We start from the raw sequence: 17,899 nt of genomic DNA on the forward strand, positions 1-17,899 counted from the left end.
GAAAGGAGAAAGGAAGTAATATGGGGTGCCTGAGGTTTATGTAAAAATAAACTGTCTGAAAATATACAGCAGGCCATGGACTCACCGTGTCAAGAAAGAAACAAATTTATCAGGTAAGCATAAATTTCATTTTTTTTTTTCTAATGACACAGTGAGTCCACGGATCATAATTACTATTGAGAATCAATACCCAAGCTAGAGGACATGGATGAAAAGGGAGGGACAAGACAGTTAGCCTAAACAGAAGGCACCACTGCTTGAAGAACCCTTCTCCCAAAAACAGCCTCAGCTGAAGCAAAAGAATAAAATTTGTAAAATTTAGAAAAAGTGTGTAAAGATGACCAAGTGGCAGCCTTGCAAATCTGATCTACAGAAGCACCATTTTTGATAGCCCAGGTACAAAAAACAGCCCTCGTGGAGTGAGCCGTGATTTTCTCAGGAGGCTGCTGACCAGCAGTCTCATATGCCAAGCGAATAATACAAGAAAGCGAAGTAGCCGTAGCTTTCTGACCTTTACGCTTCCCAGAAAAGATAACAAATAAAGAAGAAGACTGGCGAAAATCCTTAGTCGCCTGTAAATAATATTTCAAAGCACGAACTACATCAAGGTTGTGCAAAAAACGTTCCTTATGAGAAGAAGGATTAGGACATAAAGAAGGAACAACAATCTCTTGATTAATATTCTTATCTGAAACAACCTTAGGAAGAAAACCTAAAGCAGTACGTAATACTACCTTATCAGAATGAAAAATAAGAAATGGAGCTTCACACTGCAACATTGAGAGCTCCGAAACTTTTCGAGCCGAAGAGATAGCAACCAAAAACAAAACCTTCCAGGTTAACAACTTATGATCCAAAGAATGCATAGGCTCAAATGGAGCCTGTTGAAGAACTCTCCAAACTAAATTAAGACTCCAAGGAGGAGTCACAAACTTAACCATAGGCCGGATTCTAACCAGAGCCTGACAAAAAGACTGAACGTCTGGCACATCCACCAGACATTTATGCAACAAAATAGATAAGGCAGGAATTTGACCCTTCAGGGTACTAGCAGATAAACCCTTCCACAGGCCCTCCTGGAGAAAAGACAAAATCCTAGGAATCCTGACTCTACTCCAAGAGTAGCCCTTAGATTCACACCAATACAGATATTTACACCATATCTTGTAATAAATCTTTCTAGTCACAGGCTTACGTGCCTGAATCATAGTTTCAATAAACAACTCAGAAAAACCACGTTTAGATAGAATCAAGTGTTCAATCTCCAAGCAGTCAGCTTCAGAGAAACGAGATTTGGATGAAGGAAGGGACCCTGATTAGAAGGTCCTTCCTCAATGGAAGACTCCAAGGTGGAAAGGATGACATCTACCAGATCTGCATACCAGATCCTGCGAGGCCCCGCTGGTGCAATGAGAATTACCGGCGCCCTCTCCTGTCGGATTTGAGCAATAACTCAAGGAAGAAGGGCAAACAGAGGAAACACGTATGCCAGACTGAACTTCCAAGGAACTGCTAGAGCATTTATTAAAACCGCTTGAGGATCCCTTGACCTCGAACCGTACTTCGGAAGCTTGGCATTGTGACGAGATGCCATAAGATCCAACTCCAGTTGACCCCACCTGAGAATCAAACTGGAAAACACCTCCGGATGAAGTTCCCACTCCCCCGGATGAAAAGACTGTCTGTTCAGAAAATCCACTTCCCAATTGTCCACCCCTGGAATGTGGATCGCAGATAGACAGCAATTGTGAGTTTCCACCCACTGAATAATCCTGGCTACCTCCTTCATCACCAAGGAACTCCGAGTTCCTCCCTGATGATTGATATAAGCCACGGACGTTATATTGTCCGACTGAAATCTGATAAACTGGGTTGAAGCCAACTGAGGCCAGGCTAGAAGAGCATTGAAGATTGCCCTCAGCTCTAAAACATTTATAGGAAGAGCCGATTCCTCCCAGGTCAACAGACCCTAAGCCTTTAGGGAACCCCAGACAGCTCCCCAACCCAGCAGACTGGCATCCGTGGTCACGATCACCCAGGTAGGCCTGCGAAAACAGGTTCCCTGAGAGAGACGATCCGGAGACAACCACCACGGAAGAGAATCTCTTGCAGCCTGATCTAGAACAATCTTTGGAGACAGATCTGTGAAATCCCCATTCCACTGTCTCAGCGTGCATAACTGCAGAGGTCTGTGATGAAACCAGGCAAACGGAATGATGTCCATGACCGAAACCATCAGACCAATAACCTCCATACACTGGGCCACCAACAGCCGAGGAGATGACTGAAGAGCCAGACATGCATTGAACATTTTTGACTTCCTTGCTTCTGTCAAAAAGATCTTAATTTCCAGAGAATCTATACTGGTTCCCAAGAATACCACTCTTGTAGCCGGAATCAAGGACCTTTTTCCTAAATTCACCTTCCAACCGTGGGAGGGCAGAAAAGACAACAACTCTGTGTGGGAGTTTGCTAGTTGAAAAGATGACGCCTGAACTAGAATGTCGTCCAGATAAGGAGCTACCGCAACCCCCTGCAATCTGAGAACTGCCAGCAACGCACCCAGAACCTTTGAGAACACCCTGGGAGTGGCTACAATACCAAAAGGAAGAGCAACAAACTGAAAATGCTTGTCTAGGAAAGCAAATCTCAGAAACTTGTGATGATCCTTGTGAATGGGAATATGGAGATACACATCCTTTAGATCTACTGTAGTCATGAATAGACCCTCTTGAACCAGAGGAAGAATTGACCGAATAGTTTCCATCTTGAAAGACGGAACTCTGAGAAACTTGTTTACACACTTGAGATCCAGGATGGGTCTGAAAGTTCCCTCCTTTTTGGGAACGATTAACAGATTGGAATAAAAACCTAGTCCCTGCTCCTGAACTGGAACAGGAGCAATCACTCCCATGTCAGAAAGATCCTGAACACAACTTAAGAATGCCTCTCTTTTTATCTGGTCTACAGATAACCTTGATAGACGAAACCTGTCCCAGGGAGGAACATTTTTTAACTCCAGCCTGTATCCCTGGGACACAATATCTACCACCCAGGGATCTGGAACATCTTGAACTTAGGCTTGAGCGAAAAAAGACAGCCTGCCCCCACACGATCCATTCCCGGATCAGGGACAGACCCTTCATGCTGACTTTGAGTCAGAGGCAGGCTTCTTAGATTGCTTCCCCTTGCTCCAGGACTGATTATGTCTCCAAGAAGTCTTGGATTGATCCTACTTGGAGGAGGAACACTTACCAGAGAAGTTACGAAAGGAACAAAAATTACTCTGACGACCCTTCTGCTTATTTCTCTTATCCTGAGGAACAGAATGCCCCTTCCCACCAGTAATATCCAAAATAATTTCAGCCAAACCAAGCCCAAACAAAGTTTTCCCTTTGTAAGGAATGGATAAAAGCTTAGATTTGGATGATACATCCGCAGACCAGGACTTTAACCATAAAGCCCTGAGTGCCAGAACAGCAAAGCCAGAAATCTTTGCTCCCAACTTGATGACCTGTAAAGAAGCGTCCGCAATAAAAGAATTGGCCAATTTTAAAGACTTATTTCTATCCTGAATTTCCTCCAGAGAAGTATCCTGTTGAATAGAATCAGACAACGTATCAAACCAATATGCAGCTCCACTGGTAATTGTAGCAATACACACAGCAGACTGCCATTGGAACCCCTTGTGAACATAAATCCTTTTAAGCAAAGCCTCCAACTTCTTATCCATGGGATCTTTAAAAGAACAACTTTCCTTAATAGGAATAGTGGTCCTCTTAGCCAAAGTGGAAATAGCTCCCTCTACCTGTCATGATTCCTTACTGTTGCTTTAAGTGAAATACCATTTCTCTTTCTTCAGTCAAACTCCTCCTATACTGCCTATTTAAACCAGCACTTCACTACAGTCATTGCTTGATTATTTGCTCATTTGCCTAGAGATTTATTCCCTCTGTCCATAAGTAAATTTAAGCCAAGCTCTGTTATTTCAAGGCTTATTTAACCTTAGAGTTTATTTTCTAACATTGTCAGTATCCTTTGTTTAGTTGTTCCTGAATTCAACTAATTACTCCTAAGCCTTTCTAGTATTTACTTTTGCCAGATAATTACCTTCAGCTACCATCAACCTGTGTTAGTGTTCATACACTTCACCTTCCAACAAGGGACTGTTTCAAGCTGTTACCTGAACAAAGTATTCATCTAGCAGGACGCCAAGATTCACAGCTGACACCGGAGGAACACTTCTGCTGACCTCTCAGCAATGGCTGCTTATCCGGTACCGGTAAGCTCAGGTTAATTCATTTGCCTGAGATCAAGTTGCTACTATATAGATAAATATTATTTTCCTTCTGAATTCTCATTAACTTGTTTATTGCTCAATTGCATACTATTCTTATAATGTTGCAACCATTTATTTTTACACTTCATCAGCTGATAATATTTTACTATATATCATATCTAATATATATTTCTCAGAGATACATATTGATGCCAACTTTACTTCCTATAAGAAATTATATTAGTTGTCTTATTCCATTGCTTTAAGTTTGCAGCAAGTTTGTTACAAAATTTAAAGCTACAGCAACTGCTAAATTTTACTTCAACTCTGAACTTCATTTCATTGTTGTATTATAACCAAGCTACACAACTATATTATAGTTCTAGGCAAGTCAATAGCACTATGCTATTCAGACATTACTACCTTAGGGACCGTCTGCCTAGATTCCTTAATAGAATCCGCAATAGGAAACATCTTTCTAAAAATAGGAGAAGGGGAAAAAGGAATTCCAGGCTTCTCCCATTCCCGAGAAATAATATCTGAAACCCGATCCGGAACAGGAAAAACTTCCGTCAGGGAGGGAACATCAAAAAACTTATTAAGCTTACTAGTCTTCTTGGGAGTAACTATGACCGTTGAATCAGAGTCATCCAAGGTAGCTAAAACCTCCCTAAGTAACAAACGGAGGTGCTCCAGCTTAAATCTGAAAGAAACCACCTCAGAATCAGCAGAAGGAATTACACTATCAGAATCTGAAATTTACACCTTCAGACGCTACTGAAGTATCTTCTTCCTCAGACTTATGGGAAGAAACATTTGACATAACTTCAACAGAGTCAGAACCCTTAAACTTCCTTTTGCGCTTCCCCTGCAAAACAGGAAAAACAGACAAAGCCTCAGATACAGCAGCGAATATGTGAGTAGCCATATCCTGCAATGAAAAACCAACCTGAGATGAGACGCAGGGCACTGCATGAGAAGAGGATTGAGATTGGGGTGATTGGGGAGAAAGTTGCGGTATAGCTTGAACAGGAGACTCCTGAACAACATTCTCCTTAGAAAATGAAGGCTCTGAATCAAAAAGTCTATCCCTATACTGAACTGTTCTCTCTATATACATGAGGAACAGAAAGGGATAGGTGGCTCCACATTAGCATCAAGGCATAAAGAGCAAGTAACATCTTGCAAGTCCTCTTGATCCATCCTAACACAAAAAATTTTAAAACGTTACTGTCCCTTTAAGAGACAAACGTTAAACATATAAGTCAGAAAAAAATACAATAAAAATACAAAATAGAACCCTGCAGCACCTATGCACCTCAACAAGCCTTGCTGAGGTGCTAACCTGACCTCCTGCGGACCGGATTAAAAAGTAATTTAGCAGAGATGATCCGGACTCTCCCACTGTTACCACCCACTCTCCAGACTGACCACACCTGAGAACTACCTCATCAGAATGACTGGAGCTTAAACGAAGACCTAGTAGAACACTTCCTCCTCAAACTTCGCTCAAAACTCGCGCTGTAGAAGCCCAGCCCATCATGGGCGTATGCAAACACCTCCCGGCCGACTTTGCTACAAACAGACGCCGGGAGGAATAAAAATTGCCAAGTGAACTGTCAACAGACTAAGGCTGACCAGAGAAACACACAAACTAAATGCCAAACTAAGGAGTACAAAAACAATACTCCCAAACAGAGCCAAACAAAAAATAAAGATCGTCTGCTAAACATAATAAGTCAGACTGTCCTCACAGTAGCCCATAAAAAACTGCCCAGTGCCCACATATAAAACAAGTTCTCCAAAGATTAACCCCATAAGTGCCAACATTTTCTGAACCCTCAGAAAAATAAATAACAGCACTTACCTCTATGATAATCTGCCCGGCAGTAGGGCAGCTCACTATATTTGAAAGGCTTCCATCCTAACATGGACCTGTGGAAACAGACAGAAAAAGACTAAGTAAACCTACATAGGCTTTTTACCAAAGGGCAGCTCACAACCTGGGAGGCACAGAAGGGATTATACCCTCCTAGTTTCCAAAAGCTTAAAATCCACCACTGCTCTACTGAAGAGACTGAAGTGGGCTACAGCTAAACCCGAGAAAAAGACAGAACAGTAACTGATACAACCAAAGAGAAGGACCGGGGTTTGTGGGTAAGGGGAGTGGTATTTAACAGCTTTGCTGTGGTGCTCTTTGCCTCCTCCTGCTGGTCAGGTGTGATATTCCCAATAGTAATTATGATGATCCGTGGACTCACCGTGTCATTAGAAAGAAAGAAATATTTGATTTCTGCTCCTTTTTTAAAGGAAAAGTCCAGTCAAAATGAATATTTCATCATTCAGATAGTGCATGCAATTTTAAACAACTTTCTAATTTACTCCTATTATAAATTTTTCTTCGTTCTCCTGGTATCTTTATTTGAAAAAGCTGGAATATAAGTTTAGGAGCCAGCCCATTTTTGGTTCAGCACCTGGGTAGAGCTTGCTGATTGGAGTCTAAATGTAGCCACCTATCAGAAAAATTGATAATAGGAGTAAATTAGAAAGTTATTTAAAATTGCAAGCTCTATTAGATTGATAAAAGTTTAATTTTGACTAGACTATCCTTTTAAGGCACAATTTATATTCAGTTGTACTAATGCACCCCTAGGGCTAGGTTATAAGTGGATTGCTAAATCATTGCATGCCCGCAAACAGGCACATTCGCCCGTTTGTAGCATGTGATTAATAACCATTAATTACAAGCTCATAAAATTAACCAGAGATCAGATCTCTGGTTAATTTTATAGATGTCCCCCAATTGGCCCCAAAATTGGGAATAGTGTTGCTTTATTTAAAAATAAATGTACTGTCTTTATATATATATTTTTTTTTAATAACTGCACTAAGTAGTTTCTGGGGGCTAAAGTATGCGGGTGTGGGGTGCCTTTACATCGCTGTCTATGGGAACTGTGTGTTCTCTGTAAATATATATGTATATGAGATAATATGTGTATATACATATATTAACGCATAAATATATAAGGTATATATTCATATACATATATATTTACATTTACTCCCCATCTCTGTGCGATGAGGTTCCCATTGGAGCCTATGGAAGCGTGCTCTATTAAGCGCATAGCTTCCTAGCAACGTGTGTGCTGATATTACGAGTGAAGCGCAAATATTGCGAAACCACAATTTTGCACTCCACTCGTAATCTGGCCATTATAAGACACAGAACCCATACAAAATAACCACAAATAGAGAAAGTGGCAGAGCTTGCATATTTATTGAACAAATTCTACTAAAATAGTTCAAATACATAGGGTACTTGTAGTGCATCATTAAAGATCACATTTTTACAAAAAGCTTGCATTTTATCAATACACAACTGCAACCATACGTAAGTGCCACAACTGCTTAATACTGACTTATTTGCTCTATTATATACAGCACAGCTGACATTTTCTAGTACACTCAAAAAAAGAAAAAAAACGTTAGAGGAAAAAAAATAATCTAAGCTAAGCATGCACGTTATTTAACAGTCAAAAGCGAAATCAGTTCAAAACAATGTCTGTCCTGCGACGGAAGAGCTAAAGACAGAGTTTTTATATATATATATATATATATTTATATATATTTAAAAAAAAAAAAAAAGATTAAGGTGGGCTTCCAGATTGTGTCTAACACAACAACATTCCATGAGTAGGTTGCTTGTTATGTCACTGAGAGCAAGAACAAAAGTGTAAAATTCAGAAATTATTTCAGGTTTTTATTTTTTTTCTGACATTCTTTTCTAAAATAAATTGCAAAATTGTTAGCTGCCTCTCTCTTAAAAGTCATAACTGCCACGGATCACAGGAAATTTAGAAACCTGCCCCTTTCTTTAAGTAATCCTTCTAAAAAGAAATACAAAATAGAGAAAAGTTAAAAGATTTTTTTTGTTTTACAAGACTAGTGAAATTATTGCTATTGTTCTCTAATGTATAAATGGGGCATGACTAAAAAATTATTAAAGAGACAGGAAAATCTTGCATTTTCTATCATTCATTAAAAAGGATGTTTTTAAGATAAATTATTTGTACACATTTTTTTTTAGCAATCTTAAATTTGGAAATTGCCATTTTTATCACAGAATAGCTATAGATGCCCAATTTTGGTCTTTGATTGGGACATAGATAATAATATTGTTATGATTAATATAGGAGTAATTAATACATTGCTTAGATTAGTGATGACCAATCAAGGCTCGTTCTGGTCACAGAGAGCATGTTAAAGCATTTCCCATACATATGCTGCAGGAGAAAGTGTAAGATTACAAAACTTCAGATTGCCTGTTCATTTTGAAAACTTGATTTTTTTTTTTAAAATGCATGACAGAAATTTTTTGACTTTATAGTCTCTTCAAGCAAATTACAGTTTTGTGATTGCTCCCGCTACAACAGTTGCTTGTTGGTTTATCTACCCAGAAAAAAAGAAATCTTCTTACTTGCTTTGTTAGCAGGTATTCATCCTAAAAAAAAGCCACACTGAGGACACAAAAAAATGTAGTCCGGCCTACAGAACAACAATCAGGAAAAAGTACCAACACCTTCGTAGAACATAAAAATAAAAATAACTCCCATCAGAGCTACCTTGCCAAGGAGCATGTTTAAAAATCCAAAATAGCACCATTCATCAGTGTCTCATATCCCGTGGCAGCTTCTCGGTTACTTACCACAAGGAAACAATGTGTTTCAAACAACTATTTCTATACATCAAAAGTGTACATGGATAAAATATAGAGATATACAGACAATGAACGAAAATAAACAAGTATGCTACATCTATGTGTGAGTACAAAAATAATAAAAGGGGGACTCTTAGCCTCTGCAAAGGTACTGTCTTTGTTTTTCACTTAAAAAGCAAACTGTAGTTGTAGAAATGAAAAGCCTGAAATCTTTGTTTCCTGTGAACTGTGCTGTTGTTTTAGAGGAAGACATTGATGTAGAAGAAACAGGCCTGGAGGCCCACCTGTACTGTGTGTAAACATGGATTCACAGTGTGAAGAGATCACTTACTATAGACTGTTAAAACTGATAAATGGTACATGTTGTCCGTTATAATTCTCTAAAGCAAGGCTCAGAGTCCCAGAGATTCTTACATTTGATGATTTACATAGGAACAATCCCCAATATATGATACCATGAAAATATCAACAACCATAAATCAAAAGTACTACAAATGGAAGATATATGATTAAAAAAGGCAGAGGTAATTAATTTCAGTGAAATGATTTCCACGGCCATTTTCTAGAGTCAGGAATGTGTCGGCCTCATTGCTCTTCTTGAGATTGGTCTCCGTTCGATGAAGATATCCCTGAAGGGAAGAAAAATATGTTTGAAACTGTAAAAAAACATGTTTGTGTATTAGCAACATGAACTATTAAGAGAAAAATCTATTTTTTTTTCTTCATATTTTTTAAATGAAAGAACTTTATTAAAATAAAACTGTGGAAACACAAAATAGATCCACTAAAAGTCATCCTATACAGGATTTAAAAAATATATTTTTAGACTCACCCAGCTCTCCCATTTATTTTGTTTTCTGTATTTTTTTTTTATTACTTCAAAGAAACAAGGGTCTTTGAGCCCTAACCTCAACAACACATAGGGCTCCATTTATCATTGTAATTCTCCCACATTTACGCCTATAAATACGCTGTCAGAATTGTTCTACTATTTATCAAAGCAAAACACGCCTAAAAAACTCAAATCCGACCGCAAAATTCTCCCACTCTCTCTCGCCTAGGCGCACATGTGCGCCAAAGAAAGCACAAAGAGCACTTTTTTGGTCGTATTTTTAAAAATACGCTTTACTAATCACCTAAATTCAGATTTATCATTATTTTGCGCCTTAGGAGAACCTACAATTCACCTACAAATACGACCACAAAAGTTCTCCATAACCACTGTGGAGAACATTGAATTTACTCCACTTTTTTTCGCGAGAGAAGATGGAATATTTCTTCATTTTGTCAGCTATAAGAATGAAATATGAATCAATGATGTAAATTTTCTTTTGCCAATATATTTTTAAATCAATGAATGTGAAGATAACATAATTTTTTCATTTTATGTTTTATAATAAATATATTATTTGAATATAAAAATGTGGTGTCTTGTTCATTTCTGTTTGTAAAGGAAGACAAGCTTATCAGTCTAACGCTAACAATAAATTATATCAATAGAGATGTGATACATGTCCATAGTTATTAACATATTTTGGGTCACCACTGACATTTTTGCATATCTATAGGAGTCATAAGTACTGCAGGGGGTGTGGAAGAAGATAAAGGTGTTATTGTTTAAAACATATAATTTAAAAAGAAAATAATGATATATTTATTTTATTACATTAAAATTAAATTAGGTTTGTATTTAAATAATGAAATACACAGTTAAGGGTTTAAACAAGTTAGATTTCAATTAAAAAAAATGAAGTTAGACAGGTTCTATACAAAAATCAAGTCTATTTGGGAGTATTTCTAATGATAAATAAGGCGCATATATAATACTAATGGGGAGATTTATCATTAATCCGCCGCATCTCGCCTTTGGAATTTGGCGTTAAAATACTACCGTTTTTATGATAAGGCGAGCTGCGGAGAACTGATAGGAAAACTGAAAGTCGTATTTCAAGAATGAATGATAAATGGAGTCCATAATAATGAGGCTAGCGTCTGATGCCAGGTGATTATTATTACTATGATGATCACTTCATAGCTATAGGGATACAAAACTCTTTATTTGAATCACGGGGCCTCACAAATGAAGGGCGTTATAATATTTCTATGGTGAGAGTGTAATCAATGCCTTATATCATATTATTACTAGGATGATCACTATTTATTTGGTGAGGGTGTAATAAAGGCCTCTTAAAAATCACCAAAATCCCTAAAATCGAACTAATGTGAGGTATTTGTCATTGTTGTTGTCACAATCACCTTGTAGCTGGGCAGACAGAGGGCACAGTATTGCTACTTTCAAATAAGGGATCTCAAGTTTGTCTACATATTTTGGAGGCAACATAGGCCTTACCCCACCTATGGTTCCATCAGGTGACCAATGTTTCCATTGCAATCAGCTGATGGTCATATTAGCCTTTGAAAGAAGAGCCTAAGATCTCTTCTAAATTCAGGGAACCATATTAGGCACCTAGTAGAAAGGTGTTTGCAATTTCTATGGTAATGACCTGCTACCTAAAGGGACATGAACACATTTATTTGAGGGTATTCTATGCATTTGTGAAGGCTTAGTTGTAGTCTTCAGATAGCGGCTCCATTGGAGTAACTGTCCCAAAAAGCAAATACATTATAAACACTTTTAAAGACATTTTTAAAGACCTTCCCCACAGCTTTACTAAAGACACTTTTAAAGACCTCCCCCACAGCTTACTAACAAAGAAATCCCTGCAGCTACAGGGATTTCCTTGTTCCCTGTGATTTCATCATATACACACGTGGTGATGTCACAGGGTGTTCCACCTACAACCGACTATGGGGAAGGAGACTGCAGTCTCATTCACATGCTGCAGTGGTGGGGGGTGGGGAGTGGCGTACCAGGATCTAGGTTTGAAGGAGTATTTCTAAGGAGGATGACACAAATATTTCAAGTTACTATAAAAAAAAAGTTAAAAGTAAAACTTTTGATTTTAAAACATAAAGGGCTAGATTACAAGTGGAGTGCTAATTTATCATGTGCCCGTAAATGGACAAATTCACCTGTTTACAGGCACATGATAAATAACCATTACAAGTGGCTGGTTATTGCTAATTCAAATTCGCGGTAGCAATTAGTGCTCAGAAAATTAACCAGAGATCAGATCTCTTGTTAATTTTCTAAATGTCCCCCAATTGGCAATAGCCCCCAAATTTCAGTGTTGTGTTGGTAATATTAAAAAAACTGCACAAAGCAGTTATTAGGGCTTAAAGTTGGCGGATGTGGGGTGTTAGGAAAAAAAACTGCACTGAAAAGTGCCTTTACATTGTGGTCTATGGAGACTGTGTGTTTCTTGTAAATATATATATGTGTGTATATGCTTATATACATATATATTTATGTGCTAATATGTGTGTATATACACATATAAACACATAAATATATATGTATATATTCATATACATATATATTTCAATTTGCTGCCTATCGCTGCACGACTTACCCCCTTCGCTGCGCTAGGTTCTCATGCCGTGTCTCACGGCATGAGAATGAGGCTCCCATTGGAGCCTACGGAAGCATGCTCTATTGAGTGCAAAGCTTCCATGCAATTGCGCCAGACGTCAAATATAATCTAGCCCAAAATGTGTATTTTTGCACAACTAGTCAATAGGATAGATTGCTCACCGTATGATAAGGACAACTCTCACACCTCACATTTGTAGATAGGGACACCCCACAGACATAAAAATAAAACTGTTCTTTAATCACATAAATATTTTATTAAACTATAATACATATTAACACCCCCTATTTAGGATAAAATAAATTTCTCTTTAAGAGTAACTTAGCACTAACATGTCTGAGGGGGGATTTAAGTATGAGATATTAACATATGAACAATTATCCTTTTGTTAAATGGCAGCAACTAAATGCATTTTTACACTTCATTTTATTAAATATATTCCAAATCAACCATAAGAAATGAAATAGTGTGTACATCCAATTAACAGACTTAAAATCAACAGAGCTGTCTTTTTTGTCAAAAAGGAGACCATTAGCACATATATTTGTGAGCTCGGCGTGGTTGCAGGAAGTGGGAGGAAGAAGCAAATCTAAAGCTTGTACATAGAATGCATTCTGGGAAAATTCCCAAAGTATTGTGTTGGGCAGTTCCTCTCAGCTGTGAAAATATTTAGGGAGTTGAAATCCTGCCACATGAAATGTCTATTGGGATTTATATAACTGAAATTATTGCTTTTCTTTTGTGTTAAGTAATGAAAAATTAGCCTGCTCCAAATTAATATTAAAAAAAACTAAAAAACAACAACATTAAACTCCTGTCAAAGTGTTGTTTTGTTCCTTCATTTACATTGACATCCAATCTGTCTACAGCCCACTTAAAGCTCCCAACTTAACTACATGATATGCCAAACACAAAGCAGGAAGATTCTATCATATTTATTTTTTATTATTATTCATTTGGCAAGGAAATATATCAGTATTTTTTGCCTGATTCTTGGATATTAAAAAATAGAAAATGCATAATTTTCTTCAGCTTAAAAAGCTACAATGCAATGGTATTTAGTGTCCTTGTCAGTTTACGGAGAGATGGTTATTTTTGTATTAGATAAACCTAAATAAATGGAGTGCAAGCACTGAGAAGAAGCGTGGATGACGTGGAGAGGGAGAGGCATCACCTACAAGAGTGCGGCTTATGTGACATAGATAGGGTCCTGATCTAGCTGATTTAAGGTCTGGAGAAATACAAAATGAGGGGATAGAGATGCCATATATAAATAGAGAAGGCTGATTGGTAGTCAGTAACAAGTTGCATTTCTGAATTTAGGTGGGAGAGTTTTGGAGCTCAATACATAAACAATTGAGCAACAAAGGAAGTTAAGAGATGTTGAGGGCTTTTCAGAGATTTTCGCTTTCAGATATCCTAGTCACATTGCAAAGTAGGGCAATGTGCATTAAAACATTCATTTAAAGGACTATTGTGGGGAAATAAGAAAGGTTCTGTACCCATAGAACAGTTCATTTTTAGTAGATAACTCCCTTAAAGAGATAAGGTACTCAAGTAAACAGCTGAAACATTTTTTGTATTCAAAGTAACTGCAGGGACTCCCACTGCCATTACCTCTTGATTACATAGCTTTTCTACAGCAAATACTGAAGTATTGACAAGATCAATATTGGTGGCAGTTTCCACAGACAAAATCAGCTATTTTAAATGATTGACCCATTTATCAAGCTAAAGGCCACCCATGGTTAGCTGTCCAGGTTACTGCCAGGCAAATTTAAAAAAAAAGCAAAATGGTCGCTAAACTGTTTTGTTTCATTTTCCTGCTGCCTTAGATTGAATCTGCCCTGGTTTACACAAATTTGCATCATGTGAGAGGGAAATAAATGCTGTCTATACACAGTGCCAAATGCCAGCAAATATATATATATATATATATATATATATATATATATATATATATATATATTAATATTTGTAGTAAAAGGACTTAATTTGTTATGGTTTAAAATAATAGGTAATGGATGGGATCAGTGGCAGACTAGCTTAGGACAAAAAATTATATATATATATATATATATATATATATATATATATATATATATACAGGGAGTGCAGAATTATTAGGCAAATGAGTATTTTGACCACATCATCCTCTTTATGCATGTTGTCTTACTCCAAGCTGTATAGGCTCGAAAGCCTACTACCAATTAAGCATATTAGGTGATGTGCATCTCTGTAATGAGAAGGGGTGTGGTGTAATGACATCAACACCCTATATCAGGTGTGCATAATTATTAGGCAACTTCCTTTCCTTTGGCAAAATGGGTCAAAAGAAGGACTTGACAGGCTCAGAAAAGTCAAAAATAGTGAGATATCTTGCAGAGGGATGCAGCACTCTTAAAATTGCAAAGCTTCTGAAGCGTGATCATCGAACAATCAAGCGTTTCATTCAAAATAGTCAACAGGGTCGCAAGAAGCGTGTGGAAAAACCAAGGCGCAAAATAACTACCCATGAACTGAGAAAAGTCAAGCGTGCAGCTGCCAAGATGCCACTTGCCACCAGTTTGGCCATATTTCAGAGCTGCAACATCACTGGAGTGCCCAAAAGCACAAGGTGTGCAATACTCAGAGACATGGCCAAGGTAAGAAAGGCTGAAAGATGACCACCACTGAACAAGACACACAAGCTGAAACGTCAAGACTGGGCCAAGAAATATCTCAAGACTGATTTTTCTAAGGTTTTATGGACTGATGAAATGAGAGTGAGTCTTGATGGGCCAGATGGATGGGCCCGTGGCTGGATTGGTAAAGGGCAGAGAGCTCCAGTCCGACTCAGACGCCAGCAAGGTGGAGGTGGAGTACTGGTTTGGGCTGGTATCATCAAAGATGAGCTTGTGGGGCCTTTTCAGGTTGAGGATGGAGTCAAGCTCAACTCCCAGTTTCTGGAAGACACCTTCTTCAAGCAGTGGTACAGGAAGAAGTCTGCATCCTTCAAGAAAAACATGATTTTCATGCAGGACAATGCTCCATCACACGCGTCCAAGTACTCCACAGCGTGGCTGGCAAGAAAGGGTATAAAAGAAGAAAATCTAATGACATGGCCTCCTTGTTTACCTGATCTGAACCCCATTGAGAACCTGTGGTCCATCATCAAATGTGAGATTTACAAGGAGGGAAAACAGTACACCTCTCTGAACAGTGTCTGGGAGGCTGTGGTTGCTGCTGCACGCAATGTTGATGGTGAACAGATCAAAACACTGACAGAATCCATGGATGGCAGGCTTTTGAGTGTCCTTGCAAAGAAAGGTGGCTATATTGGTCACTGATTTGTTTTTGTTTTGTTTTTGAATGTCAGAAATGTATATTTGTGAATGTTGAGATGTTATATTGGTTTCACTGGTAAAAATAAATAATTGAAATGGGTATATATTTGTTTTTTGTTAAGTTGCCTAATAATTATGCACAGTAATAGTCACCTGCACACACAGATATCCCCCTAAAATAGCTATAACTAAAAACAAACTAAAAACTACTTCCAAAACTATTCAGCTTTGATATTAATGAGTTTTTTGGGTTCATTGAGAACATGGTTGTTGTTCAATAATAAAATTAATCCTCAAAAATACAACTTGCCTAATAATTCTGCACTCCCTGTATATATATATATATATATATATATATATATATATATATATATATATATTAAATGATCATGAAACTCAGACAGAGCAAACAATTTTCCATTTTTCCATTTTACTTCTATTAACAAATTTGCTTAATTTTCTTGGTGTTCTGAACCTGCGCCAGACTGTTATCTGAAGGGCATTTGACCGACTGGCATTTGTGGATAATATTCTGTCGGATAACAGTCCAGCCACAAGATAGATAGATAGGGATAGATACAGATTGTAAGTTCCCACGGGAATAGGGCCCTCAATCCCTCCTGTATGTGTTTGTAAATGTTATCCTGTCTCTTACAAGTCTTATATTGTTTTATTTAAATAAATTGTATCCATGGACAGCGCTGCAGAATATGTTGGCGCTTCATAAATAAAGTATAATATTAATAAAATACAGATCATAAGATAGATTAGATGGAAACACAAGAACAGACACAGTACTCATGCATTCTGTACCCGTGTTAAAAGCAAGTCGTGGGTGGTGGGACCCATGGTTAGGTTCCCAGATGCGGTTGCAGCGCCCGAGGCTCTGATTCGAACAGAGCACTCTGGAGCGTATCTGCCCTCGGCCGTCTCTCAGACAAATGTGCTTCGACATTCTGTCCGTCGGCATTCTGCATTGACATTAGTAAAGAAAAATAAAAGCAGAAATCTGCAGCTAGCTACTTAAAGTAAAGGACCTAAATGGAGAACTTAAATGGTTGGTTAAAAGTATTTTTTTAAGTTCAGACCTATTACATTGTTTACTACTTTGCAGTGCAGCAGTAGGTTTACTATCACTTTAACAACTGACTGCAGATCCCATCTGACTTCTCTGGGAATCTGATAGGATACAATGCTGTACTACAATTTACTACATTTAGCCACTAATCAGCAAGCGCTACCCAGGTGCTGAACCAAAAGTGGGCCCGTTCCTAAGCTTACATTCCTGCTTTTCAAATAAAGATACCAAGACAAAGAAGAAAAATTGATAATAGGACTAAATTAGAAAGTTGCTTAAAACTGCATGCTCTATCTGAATCAGGAAAGAAACATTTTGGGTTTCATATTCCTTTAATGAAATACCCCACAAAGCTCAGAGGTGCTAGCTGCTCTCAAGTTGCATGACAGATGCATTAATCTCTAAAGGACACAGTTTCAGATTGCTCAATGGTTCCATGACGGAATAATTCTGTCATTGGCCATTAAGGGGTTAAAGAAGGGATAAAGGGGGATTTAAAAAAAACAACAACATAGGAACAGATAGCAGAAGATGCGATCCTCCAAAAGTACCCCTCCTCAGCACACTTGATAGAGTAACATGTCAAGTTTCATCTTATGCATTATTAGCCATGCATTTTTGCATTATCAGTGTAACTTACCATATTCCTTTAAACTTCTAACCTACCATCCAGTAAATAAATGATCAGATAATGCTAAACTGTATGCTGCCTAATATTTCAGCATGTCACATAAGTGATCACTGTAGCCCTTTGGGTAAATTAGGGATAAAAATACTGACTTTTGAGTTCCTTTGTGTTAAACATAAAAATACAAGCTAAATAGACTGCTCACTCTTTAATGGAAAAATATCAAACATTCTGCTTTGTTTAGTGAGTTTCTGGTTTGCTCATTTGCCAATTTATCTGCCAAAATATGTGTTTGCCAAGATGAGTCATCCTAGAATTAAACCCTGAGAACAAAAGTTAAGTACAGTATCTTTCTAGTTTTTTCAGCCCTTTTTGTG

The 17,899-nt window shown here is 37.8% G+C and overlaps 1 long non-coding RNA gene across 1 annotated transcript in view; it reads right to left on the minus strand.

Moving 5' to 3' along the window:
- Positions 1-7,540: 7,540 nt before the first annotated feature.
- Positions 7,541-17,899, minus strand: part of LOC128648718 (uncharacterized) — a 56,853-nt gene continuing 46,494 nt past the window's right edge. The window contains exon 4 of the long non-coding RNA XR_008400617.1: positions 7,541-9,625. This is a non-coding gene — a long non-coding RNA (uncharacterized LOC128648718). The remainder of the gene's footprint in view (positions 9,626-17,899) is intronic.

The sequence above is a fragment of the Bombina bombina genome, chromosome 2, assembly GCF_027579735.1.
Source record: "Bombina bombina isolate aBomBom1 chromosome 2, aBomBom1.pri, whole genome shotgun sequence".
Lineage (NCBI taxonomy): Eukaryota > Metazoa > Chordata > Amphibia > Anura > Bombinatoridae > Bombina > Bombina bombina.